At 45.2% G+C, this 17,764-nt stretch overlaps 1 pseudogene; it reads right to left on the bottom strand.

The window, feature by feature from the left end:
* The window catches only part of LOC129561672 (mitochondrial-processing peptidase subunit beta pseudogene), a 55,931-nt pseudogene extending 45,682 nt beyond the window's left edge, over positions 1 to 10,249 (bottom strand).
* Between the last annotated feature and the right edge of the window lie 7,515 nt (positions 10,250 to 17,764).

The following is a 17,764-nucleotide window of genomic DNA, read 5'->3' as shown; positions in this document are numbered from 1 at the left end:
TGACAGCATGGTTGTGGTCACAACACGAGTTAATCATGCTCTTGGCACTTAGGCTACTGTTATGAATTCAGGCTTTTTAATTGTATGAAAAGTCCTACAGAAGTCTTTCTGGATATGAGCTTGCTGACACTCTCCTGAACGTGCTTACTGGTGTTTGGTGGGTTTGTGGGGGAAGCATCTTCTTTGTGGTGCTTCAGTGGTGCTGTGTCAGCTGAAGCTGCCCACTGAAGCTAAAGGAAGAAGCCTTTCTGGAGGAGGTCACAGAAATCTTGTGGGGTTTCTTTTAAAATAAATTTAGATCTACAGAAGAGAAAATAGCACAGAACGTTACATACTATAAATACATCTTTTGTTACCAGAACATTATTGACTGGGGACACGGCAACATTTACTGACATAACAAATCGCCGGACGCAGGTATTAGTTTCTGCTCACCCCTACCCCTGACCCTGCCCAGTCCATAATGCGTTAGCATCTAACATATCCATAGCGTGTACATGTGTGCTAAGTGGCTTCAGTCACGTCCGACTCTTTGCGACCCTGTGAATTGTATCCTGCCAGGCTCCTCCGTCCATGGGATTCTCCAGGCAAGAATACTGGAGTGGGTTGCCATGCTTTCCTCCAGGGGATCTTCCTGACCCAGGGATGGAATCATGTCTCTTACGTCTCCTGCATTAGCAGGTGGGTTCTTTACTACTAGCGCCCCTGGGAAGCCCATTCATAGTACATTCGTCACAACTAAGATATTAACAATCCTATTGACTAAATAAAGACTTTACCCAGTTTCTCCATGAGTGCCCCTTTAACACTTAAATGTTAAATGTGTATTCAATCCAGGCTACCCACATCACATCCTGTTGTCTTATTTCTGTACTTTTAGAGGAGACAACTTCCAAGATGAGGCTTCCCCTCCTGACGTCTGTTTCCCTGGCCGCAGGACTTGGCATCAGGAGAAAAGGGTGGAGGCCAAGAATATGCAGTGCAGGTCTTTAAACCTCTCTGCCTGGAGGTCACAAGTCAACCAGAAGGCTCCTGCCCAGTTGCCTGCACCCCTCCCCATCTTATCAAGTCACCAGAGACTGATTCTGGTGGTTCCCACAGTTTTTATTTGGAAGTGCCTGGCTAAAGTGGCAAAGTGTCTGGATTCTGCCTCCACGGTATTGAGAAGATGCTGAAGCTCCAGAAACAACAGGGCAGCAGTTGGTCTTTATGTCCTGCTACTGCCACCTCCCAGTCTTTCCCCTTCTTCTTCCTTTCCACTTGCTGCTTCTCCAGACAGGCATTTGCCTCTCTGCTGGCGAGTCTGCTTCTCTTTTACCCTGCTCTTCTCTGTATTCAAGGGGCTAATGTCTGCAAACCCCATGTCCCTTTGCCAACAGAGAAGGACGAGCTCAGCCCAAGGGAGGCACTGGCCAGAGACCAGGGAGCAGAAGGAAGAGAGGCCTCCCTCCCCCTCTCCGCTTGTGTGGGGGCGGCTCTGGGGGTGTCTGGGCAGCTCTTCATGGCTCCTGCTCTTGCCAGGGACCGCGCCCTGGCTCTGACGCCCCTCTGCCCTTTTCCCCTCCAGCAGTCAAAGTGGCAGCTACTCTCCTCTGCGGCTCGTCTCCGGGTTGCTTCCTGTCTCCGATGTGGCTTTTAAACTTTTCTGACACCTTTGGCATTAGTTCTCCATATTAAGTACCCTCTATAAAAACTACCTGGGTTGAACTCTGTTTTCCTAGCCAGACTGTAATTGGTACAGATACCCCAATCATTGCTTCCTGCTCCTCCTTTCCTGGACTAGCAGAGGAACTGGGGGGACTAAGCCCCACTAATTCTGCTGAAGGGATTTGTCATCACAAGCAGGGAAGGGGCTTCTGGGCTCAGAGGCATAAATGTAGACAGAAAGCTCTACTTTATTCCTTCATCTTAAGCTCTTGCCAATAACCGTGAATGTAACCTGGTCTGTATTCCATCAAACCAAGAAAATATTGCATTCAAGTATTCTTCACCTATAAAAATGGCAATTTCACTTGACTCTACTTAATAGAGAAAGAAGCAGATAAGGAATAGATAACAATTGTCCATGATGACTTACAGCAAATAATAAGGCTCACATTTACTGTTTAAAATGTGGAAGGCATCCTGCTGCTGCTGCTGCTAAGTCGCGTCAGTCGTGTCCAACTCTGTGCAACCCCACAGACGGCAGCCCACCAGGCTCCACCGTCCCTGGGATTCTCCAGGCAAGAACAGTGGAGTGGCTTGCCATTTACTTCTCCAGTGCATGAAGGTGAAAAGTGAAAGTGAAGTCGCTCAGTCGTGTCCTACTCTTCGCGACCCCATGGACTGCAGCCTACCAGGCCCCTCCGTCCATGGGATTTTCCAGGCAAGAGTACTGGAGTGGGTTGCCATTGCCTTCTCCGGGAAGGCATCCTAAGTTGCTTTAAATAGTAGTAACACTGGAAAATTCATCCACGATGCCTGATCTAAGTGTTTTGTGTATATTGAGTCATTTAATCTTCAAACAACCCTGCAAAGTCAGTACTACTTCGTCCTGTTTTATGGATTAGGCACAGAGAGGTTAAATAACTTGCCTAAAGTCGCACAATAAGTGGCAGGGTCAGGATTTCAAGCCTGGGAGCTTGGCTCAGAAACATATTCCCTGGACCATGACACTATACATGGTCTTGAAGCAGATATTGTTACATCCACTTTACAGATGGGAAGCTGAGAATCAGAGAGGTTGGACAACTTGCCCTAAGTCACACAGCTAGGATGTGCTAAAATGGCATTAGAACCCAGTGCCATCCAACTGCAAAGCATAAATGTTCCCCGCTTCCACGTTCCCTCTCTCTCTAGTTTGCCCTGACAGGTCTCTACCGCTCCTCTTCACTGGGCTCCCTTGTCTTTGCCACAAAAGATAACAATGTACATATTTCATCATATTGCACCTGCACATCAAAAACTCTTGCAGCATTTATTGAGTTTCTTCTCTGTGGTGCCCAGGAGACTTACTTGTGTGTATAACCAATTCCGAAGTAAATCACTGTGTTTGTGTTAAGACCTCTGCTACATACAGGGTCTAAGTAGCCCTTTTGTTCCCAGACCTGTTCTCACTCCCTCTACTTACGCCTTTAATAACTGGGCATTTAATGTGGCCTTGATTACACAGTTTATGTTTTACATTGGTGTAGCGCCAAGACACACAGGTATTATTTCTATGGGTAATAGGCTTCTCTTCTGTTTATTAGAAATGCAGGGCAGGATTTGTATGATATTTTTCTGTTCAAAGATCAGAAATGTTAATACAAAAGATCAAAATGTTAATACTATCAACGTTGAACCACAGGGGTTGTTGTACTTAAATTGGCCACAGGAGGGCTCTATTTCTTTGTCCCGCAGGTCCACAGCAATAACAGCTTTTGGGGCCACAGATGTGAAATGCTATTCTGGACACAGTAATTAAACCACACTTAGTGCAATTTACCAAAAATAAGTGAAACTGTTTGTTTAGTGGGATGATAAATTCTATCATTTCTTTAATCTCCAAATACAAAGAGGAAAACCTTTTAATAAAATGAATTTGTTTTCCAGCAGAAATTCACAGGAATCTCCCCATTCCTATTTGGATAGTAGTCTTGAAAAATACTAATTCCATATTAAATTTACTTAAAACTCCCCCTCTTTTTTGTGATTGAGTGTTCCAATGAATCTTTCTGAAAAAATGGATAATAACTGAAATGCCACCTAATCTTGACCGTCCTTCTAAGGTTGGGTATCAGTCAGGGCCTATGCAGGAAAACAAAAACCACATTTGAAATTTCAGCAGAAGGAATTGAAGATGGCGAATTGATCACACAGGCGTGAGAGGGCTGAGGGAGCAAAAAGGGGACCACTGAGGCAATCAACATCATTACCTGTGAGAGCAGCAACTACTCTCGGGGCTGAGGAAACAAAGGGGAGGTGGGATTATCAAAACCTAGATGCTCCAGGGAAGGGACTTGGTTATGCCTGTACTTCTAAGAGGGTGCAAGGAAGCTGCTTTAAGCAACTCTGACACTGGATGGACCCCGTCAATGCCAAGGTGAAGGGTCCCTGTGAGGCAAAGTTCCTAGGAGCAGCAGGTCTCCTGCTGCTGCTGCTAAGTCGCTTCAGTCGTGTCCGACTCTGTGCGACCCCATAGAGGGCAGCCCACCAGGCTCCCACATCCCTGGGATTCTCCAGGCAAGAACGCTGGAGTGGGCTCAGCAGGTCTCCACCCTACCCCAATTCCAGCCTTTTGGTATCTCGCTAGTGCCCCCTACTGGCAGAACATAAGCAAGAGCCAACTATCAAAAGAGAGGGGTCAGTCCTCACATCACTGAGCGGAACATAGAAAGGTAGTTTGGGAACACAGATCACTCCCTTGGCTATTCAGCTAAGGTACACACTTTTCCTACATGTTTAAAAGTTCCATACAAAAATGATAGCTTCTTGGTTTGGCTGTAGATGATATCATGTTCATTACCTTTTAGTACTGGACATGGGTGTACCATGCGATGGCTTTCCCCAGGTGTCACTAGTGGTAAAGAGCCTGCCTGCCAGTGCAGGAGACGTAAGACACCCAGGTTTGGTCCCTGGGTTTGGAAGCCCCTGGAGAAGGGAATGGCAACCCAGTCTAGTATTCTTGCCTGGAGAATCCCATGGACAGAGGAGCCTGGTGGGCTACAGTCCTTAGAGTTGCAAAGAGTTGGACATGACTAAAGCAGCGTAGCATGAACTATGTAATACGGACCTCCCAGGTGGCGCTAGCGGTAAAGGACTCATCTGTCACTGTAGGAAACGTAAGAGATGCAGATCGGATCCCTAGGTCAGGAAGATCCCTGGAGAAGGAAATGGCAACCCACTCCGGTATGCTGACCTAGAGAAACCCATGGACAGGGGAGCCTGGTGGGCTACAGTCCGTAGGGTCACAAAGAGTCAGACACGACTGAAGCTACTTAGCATGCACATACATAAAACAGCCACTTCCAAAATCAGATTCTAGCTGATGTACTATGTAATACCCTGGAGAATCCTTTAGATAACAGTCTTATGTGGTGGGAAACTGATTTCCCTCAATACATAATGAGGATCCACCAGTGCAGAAACCCCCCCTCCCCTAGCAGGAGAGGGAGCCCCAGTTGGCAGTCATGGCTTTCATCAGTGCAGCAGTTCCATGTCACCTGACAGAAGCTTTTCTCCAGTATGAAATTGGACCTCAGAAACAGAACAGCCCAGAGTTGCAGGGACATGCTGCAAACATTCTGTGAGTGGATATTAGATGTCATAGTGAGAAAAGCCACTCCCATTTTTACCCTTGATCCTGGACCTATATGTTCTGGCTTTGGGAGAAACGTATTGGTAACTGATTCAAAGCATATGCGGCGTCCTATTAATTAGAACTCTGACCTTCAGGTGGTTCTCCCAAATTGGGCTGTAATTGAGTCTTCCACAGCCCATTCTGCCTTCTACAAGACCAGCTGCTCCTGGGTGATGGGTATGTAGAGAATGTCGCTCAGTCGTGTCCGACTCTTTGTGACCCCATGGACTATACAGTCCCTGAAATTCTCTAGGCCAGAATACTGGAGTGAGTAGCCTTTCCCTTCTTCAGGGGATCTTCTCAACCCAGGGATTGAACCCAGGTCTCCCGCATCGCAGGCAGATTCTTTACCACCTGAGCCACAAGGGAAGCCCCTGATATGTGGTGAGCCCAGTGAATTCCATGGTGTGAACCCCATGCAATATCTTTTTCTCTAAGAACTGAGTCCCTTGATCAGAAGCAAAGCTATGTGGAATTCTATGCATGTGAATAAGGCATTAAGCAAATGTGTTGATGGAAATCTTCGTCAAGCATGGGTTTTTTGATGGCCAGTACACATGTTGGCAGAGAATAAGCTGTTGGATAATAGTGTCCTATAAATCAAGTCAGATCTCACCCTCTGTCCTGTCCTTTACCATCTTCCCTACTTTCTTTTTTGTTTCTAGATGGGATTTTCTGTTTATTTGAGGACAGATATTTATGCAGCCAGAGCCTTGTTGATGCTGAGCTGAGTTTTCACCATTATTGATGTGAGTCAAGTTTTCACCACGCCTACATTTCAACACACATCTCTGTCAGAAAGAAAAATGGGGAAGGACAATGGGATGGGAGGTCACACATGCATTCAGAGGCAAATGTTTGCCTAAGATTGACTTGGCGTCAGTCTCAGTATTTATTTGGCTGAGCATCATGATTTCATGAAAAATGGTGATTCCACACCCATGCACATTCAATTATCACCTATATTTGTGCTTCTCTAAGGAGAAGTATGTAAATACATTGCTTCCCCTCAAAATGACCAAGGACTTAAGCAATTTTCTATTTGTTCACTATTGTTATGGCAACACTGTTTATATTTGGTGCTAGTTTTCAAGGTGATAATACCTTCAATGTTTTGTGCTAATACCAGACACAGCACTAACCCTGCCTGGTGTTTTTACAAGCATTTAAAGAGCTGAAACTCACTCCACTGCTGAACATCTTAGGACTGAAATTGTAAGGACCAATTCACAAGTGAGGGTTTATCTAGAAGACACAGTCCCCAAGCATCAATTCAGTTCTAGATGGTACCTTGGTTTCCTACAGAAAAAAAAAAAAATACACCCACCTCCTCTCCCTCCACTTTAGTTGGTTGACTTTTTCACATTTCAGTAGCATGTTTTGTGGTCAAAACATCTATTTCTGCTTCATTGATTATGCCAAAGCCTTTGACTGTGTGGATCACAATAAACTGTGGAAAATTCTGAAAGAGATGGGAATACCAGACCACCTGACCTGCCTCTTGAGAAACCTGTATGCAGGTCAGGAAGCAACAGTCAGAACTGTACATGGAACAACTGACTGGTTCCAAATAGGAAAAGGTGTACGTCAAGGCTGTATATTGTCACCTTGCTTATTTAACTTATATGCAGAGTACATCATGAGGAACGCTGGGCTGGAAGAAGCACAAGCTGGAATCAAGATTGCTGGGAGAAATATCAATAATCTCAGATATGCAGATGACACTACCCTTATGGCAGAAAGTGAAGAGGAACTCAAAAGCCTCTTGATGAAAGTGAAAGAGGAGGGTGAAAAGGTTGGCTTGAAGCTCAACATTCAGAAAACAAAGATCATGGCATCTGGTCCCATCGCTTCATGGGAAATAGATGGAAAAACAGTGGAAACAGTGTCAGACTTTATTTTTTTGGGCTGCAAAATCACTGCAGATGCTGATTGCAGCCATGAAATTAAAAGACGCTTACTCCTTGGAAGGAAAGTTATGACCAACCTTGATAATATATTAAAAAGCAGAGACATTACTTTGCCAACAAAGGTCCGTCTAGTCAAGGCTATGGTTTTTCCCGTGGTCACGTATAGATGTGAGAGTTGGACTGTGAAGAAAGCTGATCGCCGAAGAATTGATGCTTTTGAACTGTGGTGCTGGAGAAGACTCTTGAGAGTCCCTTGGACTGCAAGGAGATCCAACCAGTCCATTCTAAGGGAGATCAATCCTGGGTGTTCATTGGAAGGACTGATGCTAAAGCTGAAACTGCAATACTTTGGCCACCTCATGCGACGAGTTGACTCACTGAAAAAGACTCTGATGCTGGGAAGGGTTGGGGGCGGGAGGAGAAGGCGGCGACGGAGAATGAGATGGCTGGATGGCATCACCGACTCTGTGGACATGAGTTTGAGTGAACTCTGGGAGTTGGTGATGGATAGGGAGGCCTGGCGTGCTGTGATTCATGGGGTCGCGGAGAGTCGGACACGACTGAGCGACTAAACTGAACTGAACTCTTCATTCTTATGACTATGGAAAGAAGAAGGTTGGATTTTCTTTAAATGTATGTATTCATGATTTTTCTCCCAGAAACATTTAATGAGGACTTACTTTATACCGAGCCTTGTGTAGGCACTGCAGACACCTCTGTTATAAGTGTTCTTCCACACCAGCCTCAGTGAACCAGGAGACTGATAATAAGAGGGACAAAAACCCTAATTCCCTGCGTCCTCTGCTCATGGGAATCCCAGTGTCATCCTTGCCTCTGCCGATTTGGGGATTTCCACATGCTTGCAAACAGTGGGCTTCCTCTACTTCTCTCTAGGCTGACATACTTTGCATGGCCTTGAGTTCACCCTTTGTGACCTCACTCCTGGGGAACAAGTAAGGGAAGCACTGGTTAAACCCTGACCATTGAAACTAGAACAACTAGCTCTGCTGTCAGAGTCAAAGGGTGAGGGCAAGGCCAGAAACAGGAAATGACACCAAAGGGGTCAGGAGCTGTGGGAAGTGAAGAGCAAAAGTCCAAGTCGTGCCTATTATAGGGGGTGGAGACAGGGCTGTCACTCAGGATTCTTCCCGTTGCTCACTGTCAGCTCCTGGGTACTCCATGCACATAAATCACAGTGTGACTGGCAGTGCTTAACCTACGCAACTGTACTAGCCTTGCTCTAAGGCCTGGTTTGTTCTGTTTTATCCTGGGCACTAGTGCTACTGTGGTGCCTGGAGGGCTTTACTTGGAAACCAGGATGGGGCAGATATACCAGCATCTTCCTCATCACTCCATTTCCTTCTGCATTAGAATATGTCAGTCGTTTTACCCACTCTCAGAGCCACTGCTGTGCTTAACCCTTGGTTTTATGCTGAATCTAGTGATATCCACATTGCATTTATCTCAGCCTTTTTTTTTTTTTTTTAAAGGCTGCTTCTTCCTGGAAGAAGGCAGTCTGATGATTCTCCCACTGTGGAGCCTCAGTTCTCTTTAATACCTGCTTCAGTCCTCAGCCTTCAACTTCAACTTGGCCTTCAGCAATTGCCTTTCCTTAATGAGCGTTATTCTCCTGGGCTGCACCTCTGGAATATTCATATTAACTCCTGTTCCTGAAGCTGAATCAGTACTCAGCTTCTAGCTAAGTGTCTTCCCCTGAGGATATTTGATTCCTCATGCAAGCTGATGCCTCAATCCTTTATGCAGGTCCTCTAGTAGTCATTAGGCTTGCTCGCTACTGTGTCATCCTTCCAGGCATATGGTAGGATAGCACTTAACTCCCCTCTTAGAAGTTCCATGTAGCGTGTGACTTGTTCAGTCAATGAAATGTGAGCAGATTATGACACTTCTGGGCAGAGGCTTTAGAATCTGGGGCATAATATGCCATGCCCTTTCCCCTGATGAGATGATCAAGAAGACACAGGTGAGGGTGAAGCCAGGAGTATCTGGGTCCTTGAATGACTAATGAGAGCCTGCCTGACAACCGTGTCGGACATGTAACGTGAAATAAACGTGGGTTGTGTGAAGAAACCGAAATTACGAAGTTACTGCGGCAGAGCCTTTCCTATCCTGACAGACACAAGGTCCCCGAAGGTCTGGAACTGCAATGAGTACTCACAACTCGGGCTTTGGTGCTCTGTGCTCTACCAAACCAATATGGTAGTCCAAAAAGCAGCCAAGTGAAATGACGGCAACTATCATCTCCCGAAATCATTGCCCACCTTCACTTTCATCACTTCCGCCATCTTGAAAGAGGTCAATAGACTGATCTTGGATGCTGTGACTGCCACAGTGATGCAACTCCTGACAGGGAAGAAAGAAGAACAGTGGCATGCTGCCTTGCAGTCCCGGCTTATAGAAGAACTAAGCTGTTTCCAAAGGGCTTTATGAGTCAACTAAGCCAGAACAGCAGGACGCTGGCTCATTGTCTGGAATGACAAAAGCAAACACCATTCCTGAGGCAGGGATGTCACAAAAATGTCAAAGTTGCAAAGAGTGACTGTGCCCAGGGTTTCTTATTTCATTCCTTTGCTCCCAATTTTTACTTGCTGCTAGTCCCCAGATGGGGACCATGATGCTTTCATCCAGGTATGGAATCTGGAGATTTATGACTATAACCAACAGATCTGTTTAGTTAAAATTGCTAAGTTGGCAAATTTGATTTTAGAGCCCTACCCTCCTCAATTCTCAGCCTCTGAATATTCCCTGCTATATCAAGGCTCCTTCTGGAAATGCTGGCTATCAAACAGCCTCCCTTGGACTGTCGTTAGCTGGTAACGACTTCAACAAACAGCATTCCAGCATCTCTTCATTCTGCATGCCTCATGTGAGAGGCACTAGGGGTAGAGAGATGGCAAGGTCACTGACTTACAGCCTCGCGCTGGGCTGACAGATCGTGGGCAATGGGCCCAGTCCAGCCTGCCACAGGCTTGGTAAATAGAGTTTCCTGGAACACAGCCATGCCCATTCACTTACATGCCATCTGGGGCTGCTATGGGGCTACCTCTGCAGAAGCTAATATTGCAGTTGCAGCGGAGACCGTGTGGTCCTCATAACCTAAAATATCTACCATCTGGTCATTTTCAGAAAAAGTTTGCTGACCCCTGTCGAGTGGACAATTGGCCTTCTAGGGGAGTTTGCATTGTTGTGGTTCTCCTAAAGGACAATTCTGTGAGACTCAAGGGTATTATGTTAATGGGGGAAATTCAGGCATAGGGAGCTATTTTGAGGAAGGAAGTCATGTCTAGCTGCTGTCAAGCCATACACGTCAGGCAGCTGCCTGCTCTATCAGTCCAGGAAAGTGGAGTACAGCTTCCAAATCCCTGTGCAAAACAGCATGCATAGGGGAGCAGAGGCAGCTTAGCTTTCATGGCTGGGGCTGGTCCCACAGAAGAGGCTAGCACATCCTCTCTGGGTTGCTCCGGAGGGCCCTTGGCTTCAGGGTGGCCACAGGAGCCGAGTCTGCCTTCTTTACTCCTCTGTTCAGATGATGGCAGAGTGAATGATTTGTGAGCCCTAAAGAAAGGTTTCGTTCATAGCTCTCCCTCCACAGGCACAAATGGGGAGTTTCTGGAGGTTCCATTGTTGTTTTTTATTTTTTTCTGCTCAGGGGAAAATGGAAAAAGCCAAGGCAGGCTCAGGTGGGAAGGCTTTTTGCTGCACTGTGTCCACTCTAGAAGTGAGAGGATGGCTGGCTACCCTCTGAATCACCCAGGCTCTAATTGGCCAAGAAGAATCCTGCCCCTGAGAACAGGGGCCCAGCAAGTTTCCTTGCCAGAAGGACTAGCATCTTCTAAGCAGCTTGGCCGGTGCTTACTCCTGAAATGGGGCCTGAGCCAAAGCCCCTGCCCCTGCATGTGTGTCACCCGGGGAGGCTGTCAGCACCAAGGCTGCGACTCCCCCCAAGGCTGCAAATGACACTTCAGGCCTGAAGCAAGCTGAGGAGGACCTCTTCTTAATCTGTGATGCTAAGGGGACGAAAAGCACACAGGGCCTCTGAACCCTTCTTCCTCCTCCGATGTTGTCATGGAGATGTAGTCATCTCAGCAAACAGGGCGGAGCATCTGGAGAGCAAGGCAATGTCCTGATAGGAGCCATGAGAGGATGTGGTCGCATTACTCTCAGAAACCGTGAAGCAGAGACAGAAAAGTAAATAACAAAGTTTAAAGCAAGATGGATAGTGTGAAGTCTAGAAAAGGCGTAAATCCTAGATTTTAGAGAAAGGCATATCTAGGTTTAAATCTCAACTCTGTGACTTACCAGCTGTGTGACTCTGGGTATATCCATGATTTCATCCAAAGAACACTAATTGATGGCTTGATATGCACCAGGAATCCTTTTAAGAGCCAAAGATTCAGACTGGGCCAACTTAGAGGAGGTGACCTTTCTCAGCCTCACAGAACTTACTCATTCTAATGGAGGAAGACAGACAATAAACTTGAGACACATAAATTAAAAATATAATTTCAGAGAGTGATAGGGGCTGTGAAAAAATAGAATGACATGCAAGAGTGACTCAGAGTGCTAGCTCTTTAAGAACGAATGGTCAAGGGAGGCTTCTTGGAGGAGGTGACATTTGAACCAAGACCCAAGGAAGGAGGAAGAGGATTGCAGGAAGAGGGGAGTATTAGTGCAAAGGTCTGCTCACTTGAGGCTCTGAGCATCAGCTTTTTTGTCTATAATTGGGGGAAAATTCACTTAATGGGATTGTTATTATATAAAAGCAAAAGCTTCCTGGGTTTCCCTCCCCACCACCCCCCAACTCCAATGGTTAAATAAGACAACGCACACCAAGTGTTTAGAATAATCTTTTGTGCATACATGAATGAATGGATGGTGGTAGGGCTTTGAGGTAGTAAGTATAACATGAAATTGAGTTTGGGAACTTGACCAGCAAGAATGAACACAGAACCCCAAACGGCTGACCTTTTCCCGAGTAAGAAAGAATTCCTCCTGTCTGTGCCCTCTTTGAACTAGGGCTCACTTTTTTCCTAACCAAAACATCAGCTCTTCCTGAGCCTCAAGCCTGCCAGCAATTGGATGGAGTTACCCCTTCGGCTCTCCCAGTTCCCAGGTCCTCAGATCAGGTGGGAACTAAACCATCTGCTCTCCAGTGCCTTCAACCTGCTGACTCAGTCTTGCTGATCATAGGACTTGCCAGTTTGCATAACCATGCATCGCACGGTGGTGCTGGAGAAGACCCTTGAGAGTCCCTTGGACTGCAAGGAGGTCCAACCAGTCCATCCTAAAGGAAATCAACCCTGAATATTCATTGGAAGGACTGATGCTGAAGCTCCAGTACTCTTTCCACCTGATGCGAAAAGTCAACTCATTGGAAAAGACCTTGATGCTGGGAAAGATTGAAGGCAGGAGGAGAAGGGGGCAACAGAGGATGAGATGGTTGGATGGTATCATTGACTCAATGGACATGAGTTTGAGCAAACTCCAGGAGATAGTGAAGGACAGGGAAGCCTGGTGTGTTGCAGTCTATGGAGTTGCAAAGAGTCAGACAGGACTTAGTGATTGAACAACAACAAAATAACCATTCAAGCCAATTTCCTGTAATGAATCTGTGTGTGTGTGTGTGTGTGTGTGTGTGTGTGTGTATCCTATTGGTTCTGTTTCCCTGGAGAATGCTGACTTAACACAAGGGCCCATTCTGACGGATTACTTTGGTTTTTTATAAGATTTTTTTTTTTTTAATGTGGACCATTTTTAAAGTATCGAATTTGTAAAAATATTACTCCTGTTTAATGTTTTGGCTTTTTTGCCATGAGGCACGTGGGACCTCAGATCCCTGACCAGGGATCGAACCAGCACCCCAAGTATTGGAAGGTGAAGTTTTAACCACTGGACCACCAGGGAAGACCCTAGGATTCCTTTTAATTTAATCATGTCTATAAAGGTCCTATCTCCAAATAAAGTCACATTCTGAGCTATTAGAAGTCCTGGCTTCAACATATTATTTTGGGGAGGAGTATATAACCCAATCCATAATAGCAAGCAATTCATCCTTTATGTGTTTGCCATTGTTACCTGCAGCTGAGACAACACCTAACTGCTTACACAAGGTACAGATTCACATACCAAGGTTGATGGTGCACGAGAAGGTATCTTGCTACATCTCCTTAGTAGCATGTTACAGTTTCTTCCAGCTTTGAAGAGTCATTTGATGATGGGCTTGGGAGAAAGCAGGTCTCTAAGGGTGTTAGTTTGATGACTGATTTGGGGGCATCTCTCAACCATGTTTTAATTTGCCCATTTCCAGCTAACATTAAAATGACATCATGCACCCCGGATGTGAAAGTCATTCCAAACACGGAGTCATCATCTGCACGTTGGGGCTGGGGAGGGGTGTTCAGCAGCCGTGCAGAGGCAGCTCTCTTCAGCCAAACTTACTGAAATGTCCCAATTCTTGCCTCCCGGCCAATGTCAGCTGCTAATCTGTATGAATTAATGCAGTAATAACTGAGCCGTATTCAGCAAGCACTAATTTCTTTCACTACATCAAATCAAGCCTCATGACTGTTTCGAAATAAACATGCCATGCCTGGAATGCTGAATCCCTATGCCAGCAGCTGGGCTCTAGATGGATCTGGAATGGGTTCAGGTAAAAGGTGGGGCTGTCCAGTGGTGAGAGTCATTCCTGAGTGTAGCAGGCAGGTAAGACGTTGTGAGCCCATCCACATTTTAAAGGGTGAAAAGAAGCCAAGCTTCGATTCTTGCCGGGATCCAAGCAGCATTCACCCAGGCAGCATCCTTCTACCCATTTCCTTCTTCAGGAGCTTTCGTCTCCACAGCACAGGAGAGCTGGCAGCTAAGATCTCCAGCTGAGCGGCTGCTCCTCAGACCTTGCTAAGGAGGGCCTCGCAGTGTCGCTGCAGGGCGAGACCAAGAGAGAGACCCTCTCAAAGACTGACAGGTCAGACTGCAGATAAACCTCAGAGGAAGTGCCTGACAGACTCTCACAAGAGAGGAAACAGGAAAACCAGAGAGAACGTCTTCAAGGCAGGGAGCCAGAGATGCTTTCCTTTGTTCTGTCTGCAGGAGGGGAAGTGGAAGGAAGAGCAGAGTCTAGACGGACGATGAAGGAAGCAGGGCAAGGATGGACGAGTTATGCTAGAGAGCATATATGGAAGTTCTCCAAACAAGACAGCCAGCAAGTCGGTGGGAAGTGTAGATGTTCCAGTCTGGTCTCTGGGCAATGCGTTCAGTAGCATCATAGAGACCGCTGCTGCCACCTCACCTCTTCTCACTCTCAAACCTTCATTATTAATGTGTCAGACCCGGAGCTACACATGGGCTGCGGGGCGGGGGTGGGAGGATGGGCAAAGCCCTTGGCTTCTGTCTTCTCTCCCTTCCGTTCCTATCCCTTCTGTCTGTCTCTATCGCTCGTCTGTCTCTCTGTTTCTCCCCTCCCACCTTCTTCCTCTCCCCTCCATGACTAGGTTCTAAATAACTCTGGGGGAAATTAATATTCCATTCAGTGGAACCACTGTCCACTAACCACTTACTAATTAATTTTCCAAATAAGCAATCTAGGACTGAATTCCACATCTTTTCTCCTCACATCGGTTGTTCTGTGTAGAATAAGGGTCTCCCCCGCCCACCTCACCCTGGGTGCCCCTCTCAAGCTCTCCCCGCAACCCCACCGTGTGTGCTGGCTCCTACCCCACCCCCTGCTCCCCACTAGCTGCTTATCTCTGGCAAGCTTAGAATGTCAGCGCCAGTAAAGCTCCTTTAGATTTCTCTCCTCTTCCTTCTGTCCTTATCCTGTCAGTCAGGATGAAAGAAATTAAGTTGTGTAAGTCTGTACGTTTCTCTGTGATCCTAGCTCCCAGGACTTAGAGCTGCCTGCAAGTTCTCACATCACCTGGGTCTGGGTTCTGACATGAAAATCTTCAGGAGTTCTGGGAAATGAATGTCATTGTGTTCTCAAAGCTCCAACTTTCCAGTCCATACCTTGGAAAGTGGAAAGGAGGCTGTGAATCAAAGCTCCAAGGAAACTGCTTTGAGCATTGGTGGCAATGAACCAGAACACATAGGGGATGAGACTCCTGGACTTCCTGCCCCTCTCAGGAGCAGCACCACTGTATATGGTCGTGCACTGCACAACGTGCCAGCTGAGGGGGCAGCTCCTGTTCAGCGCTTGGTCAGCTCACCGAGATGTCAACTCCTATATTTTCCTGCAGAGCCGTGTCTGCCTCAGGCAAGGAGTTATTCTTGTTAGGCACTTGCCATGCTATTGGCCCTGGGGTGGCACCTGCTTAGACAGCCCAATCTTTTTCAGATTCTACACCAGTGCTGATTAGGTATATAGATGACAAGATAACACACTGATTACGTTTTTAAAGTTTAAAAACATTAAATGTTTTCAGTGCTGATTAGGTATATCGATGAGAAGATAACAAACGGATTGCCTTTTTAAAGTTTAAAAACATTAAATGTTTTCAAAACATTACTTTTTAGGGTGTGTTTTAGAAGTATTGTAAATTTACTGCCGTGTTTTATACCTTTTGTATGTGAAAGGTATATAATAATAACAAATATGTTATTATATAATACGTGACAGTAATACAGTAGTTATATTATGATAATATAATATATAATAATAAGAATAATAACTTCCCTGGAGTGGTTCAGATGGTAAAGAATCTGCCTACAGTGTGGGAGATCTGGGTTGGGAAGATCACCTGGAGAAGGAAACGGCAACCCCCTCCAGTATTCTTGCCTGGAGAATTCCATGGACAGAGGAGCCTGGTGGGCTACAGTTCATGGGGTCACACAGTCAGACACCACTGAGTGACTAACACTTTCACTGTGTGCCTACACATTCTGTCTGCAATTCTTCCTTCCCTGAGGTTCACTATGGGTTCAGTATTCTTCCTGCTTCATTGACTTTGGCTTTGGTCATATTATGTTTTGACCAATATAACATGGGCAGAAGTAAGAATGTGCCAGTTACAAACTGAGCCTAAAAGAGGACTGGTGAGTTTCTGCCAGCCTTCTTGAGGCTCCTTCTTCCACCATGAGAAGAACATATCCCCCCATAATTGTTGCTTTTTGACCTGAAACCAAGACATATTGAGCCAACCTGAACTTGACCTAGAGCTTGAGTCCAGCCAAGTTCAGGCAAGTACCTCTGACTACAGCCAAATCACCTGAACAGAACCATGCATGTGGAATGGATGTCCATTACTTTAAGTCATGGAAAATCTGGGATTGTTCATTATGTGGCATTATCACAGTGATAGTAGATGCCTACAGTGCCTGACTTTTTTTTAACAACATCTCACAACCACTCTTTAAGATATGTATTTCTACTTTACATAAAGGGAAATGAAGGTCCTGAGAGGTCCAATAACTTATTTAAGTTAAAAACTGTTATAGCCACCAGTGTTAACATTCAGGTCTGTTCCAGTCCAAAGCCTGACATGCATGTTTCCATCTCCACCTCCCTTGTACAACTGACCCTTGAACAACAGTGGTTCAAGCTGTGGAGATCAACTTATACATGGATTTATTTCAATTAATATATTAGAAAAAAATTTGGAGATTTGTGACAATTTGAAAAGACTCACAGATGAAACATATACCCTAGAAATATTGAAATGATTAAGAAAAAGTTAGGTATGTCATGAATGCATAAAATATACTAGTCTAATCTTACATAGGTAAAAGGTGAGTGGTATTTAATGTAAAATTAATGTGTTAGTTTTCTTACTTTTTTATAACTTTGCTTTCAAAGAATTGCATATATGACATACATGTCATATATATCTTGTACGTATGTACAGTAATTGGAGAAACTGCATATCATTCTATCATCACAAGTCAGTGGTTTTTCAAAAAAGTCACAGTTTTCAGCACTGTAATACTGTATGCCATAAAATTTTTATTACAGTAAATTCATTAATGTATAGGCTAAGCTACTGTGAAGCTGTTATATCGATTACACCAGACTACCATAAAGCAATCATATTGCTTCTTTGTTATCAATACATGAATCATTATATCAGTAAATAAATCTGAATTTTTTCACATTATCTTTTCATTTTTGGTGTCTAGCGTTAGTAATATGCATACATAACATCCACAGTGTTTTGTGTAAGACAATATTGATGTAGATATTGACAGACAACTCATCTTGTAAACAGATGATATAAATATACACTATCAATAAAAACAGTACTGTAAATGTGTTTTCTTTGTTTCTCTTTATAACACCTTCTTTTCTCTAACTTACTTTATTGTAAGAATACACTGTATACAATACATTTTTGTTGTTGTTTTTGCTTTAGTTGAGTCCCACTCTTTTTGACCCCATGGACTGCAATCTGCCAGGCTCTTCTGTCCATGGGATATCTCAGGCAAGAGTACTGGAGAGGGTTGCTGTTTCCTCCTCCAGGGGATCTTCCTGACCCAGGGATCAAAGCTGTGTCTTCTGGAAGTCTCTTGCATTGCAGGTGGATTCTTT

This window comes from Moschus berezovskii, chromosome 5 (assembly GCF_049115385.1).
Source record: "Moschus berezovskii isolate FMDL1 chromosome 5, NW_MosBer_1.0, whole genome shotgun sequence".
Classification (NCBI taxonomy): Eukaryota; Metazoa; Chordata; class Mammalia; order Artiodactyla; family Moschidae; genus Moschus; species Moschus berezovskii.
Note: the sequence above shows the minus strand (reverse complement) of the source record. Positions and strands in the feature narration are given on the sequence as shown.